Consider the following 2629-nt stretch of genomic DNA (forward strand, 5'->3'; position numbering starts at 1 on the left):
TCATTCCTCCATTTAGCCTCCCAAAACGGAGTCGAAAACCCATTTCCCAATTTAAACACACAATGGGCGGAAAAAGGATCCTCCCCCTCAATACCACCAATCGAAAGTAAATCTTTCCACCAAAAAGAAGAAGAAGACGAAGAAGAAGAAAAAAGAGAAGAATTAAGAGAAGAACGGAAAGAAGACTTACCTCCAGAAAAGCTCTTCATGGATACGTCCCCGTAACGCGCTTTCAACAAGTTATACCAAAGCGAGTTCTCTCCCTTTAGAATTCTCCACCTCCATTTGCTAAGAAGAGCCAAATTAAAGTCGGAGATATTTTTTAAAGCAAGACCTCCATGTTCTACCGGTAAACAAACATTCCTCCAACTAACCCAATGAATACGCCTTTTGTTGTCCTCCACCGTCCCTCCCCAAAGAAAATTACTTTGCAAACAAGAAATCTCTTTCACAACCCTTAAAGGCATCTTGTAAAAAGACATGGTGAAAATGGCAAGAGATCCTAAAATAGATCTTAAAAGGGTTATTCTTCCCCCTAAACTAAGAAAACGGTTCTTACACCCCGCAAGACGCTTCTTAATCTTAGTTAAGAGAGGCATCCAAGAAGCGTATTTCCTTGGATTACACCCAATGTTAATCCCAAGGAAAAGAAAAGAACTATCCTCCACTTTGCAAGAAAGCACATAAGCGGCGGCTTCAAGAAAATTGCTCGTCACATTTAGCCCTATCAACTTACTTTTATGGTAATTGATCCCAAGGCCCGATACCATCTCAAAAGCCTTCAAAACCACTTTAATCGCCCAAACTTGATTCCAACTTCCCTCACCTACTAATAAAGTATCATCCGCAAATTGAAAGGATATCGACACCACAATTCCCATTAAAGTCCACACCTTTAAAAACCCCATTAGCAACCGACTTCCGAACAAGACCCGAAAGACCTTCGGCAATAAGAACAAAAAGAAAGGGAGATAAAGGATCGCCTTGTCTTAATCCTTTCTCAACACAAAATTCCTTCGTCGGACACCCATTAACCAAAACGGACATGTTGCTATTAAAAACTAACCTTTCCATCCACTTCCGCCACTTTTCACCGAATCCCATTCTTTTTAACATATATCTAAGAAAATTCCAAGAAACCTTGTCATAAGCCTTCTCAAAATCCACCTTAAAAAGAAGACAACCTCTACCCTCTTTCTTCGCAAAATCCACCACTTCATTAGCAATCAACACCCCATCAAGAAGAAACCTATTCGGGACAAAGGCACTTTGACAAGAAGAAACAATGGAATGAAGAACCTTTTTCAATCTACCCGCTAAAATCTTAGAAACCACCTTGTACATACATCCCACCAAACAAATGGGCCTATGATCATCCAAAGAAACCGGACTAGAAGACTTAGGAATCAAAGTCAAAAAAGAAGAAGTTACCGCCTTAGAGATAAAACCACCGGAATGAAAATAATGAAAGTAATTCAAGAAATCCTCCTTGATGAAACTCCAACATTTCTTAATAAACAAAAAAGAGAATCCATCCGGGCCCGGACTCTTAGAAACACCACAACCATCTATCGCTTCTTTAATTTCCTCCTCTTGAAAAGGCCTTTCAAGAAAAACAACTTCATCATGAGAAATGCTATTAAAATGAATACCGTCCAAGAGAATTCTATCCGAATCATCTTCCAAAAATTTACAAGAGAAATGTTTCCAAACTTCCTCCCTCACTTCCTCAACCTTCTCCACCAACCCTCCTTGAGTAACAATCGGGCCTAAGTGATTTAATCTTCTCCTTTCTTTAACCACTTTGTGAAAAAACCCACTATTGGAGTCACCATCATTAAGCCATTTAAGCCTTGACTTTTGGACAAGCATATTCTCCTTAATCCTCAAATTCAACCAAAATCTCTTATTGGCTTCTTTCCTACCCAAGAGAGATTCTCCAAGCAATTCCTCCGTCGCATCTTCCAACCTAGAGTCCTCCTCATTAATATCTCTAACACCCTCCTCCACTTCCAAATCAATTCTACCAAAAACATTCTTGTTCCACCACTTTAGTCTCTCTTTAATTCGGGCAAGTTTTTCTTTTAGAACATAATCCTCTCTTCCTTCCACCACCATGTCCTTCCATTCCTTTTCAACAAAAGGAAGAAAAGAACTAAAGGTAAACCATTCATTGTTGAATTTAAATGGTTTAGGACCCCAATTAAATTTATCCTCCACTAACCACACCGGGCAATGATCCGAAATATCTCGATTCCCAACTAATTGACCAACAACTCCCCAACTATTAATAATATTATTCGACACTAGGAAACGATCAATCCTACTCATAGATCTACCATCTCCGCTATACCACGTAAACTTTTTCCTTTACAAGGCACATCCACCAAACCACTATTTTCAATAAACTTTTCAAAAAGTTCCGAACCGGGCTCCACCGCCGTAATCGATCTACCTTTCCTTTCATGAGAATTTTTAGTCGCGTTAAAGTCTCCACCAAAGATCCACTCCCCATCCGAAAGGGAATTTTTCAACTTTAACAAATTGTCCCATAAATCCTTCTTCTTATGGAGAACGCAAGAAGAATAAATGTTCACAACATAATAATATTTTTCCTTCCACACCACCT

The sequence above is a fragment of the Vicia villosa genome, linkage group LG3 (genome assembly GCF_029867415.1).
Source record: "Vicia villosa cultivar HV-30 ecotype Madison, WI linkage group LG3, Vvil1.0, whole genome shotgun sequence".
Classification (NCBI taxonomy): Eukaryota; Viridiplantae; Streptophyta; class Magnoliopsida; order Fabales; family Fabaceae; genus Vicia; species Vicia villosa.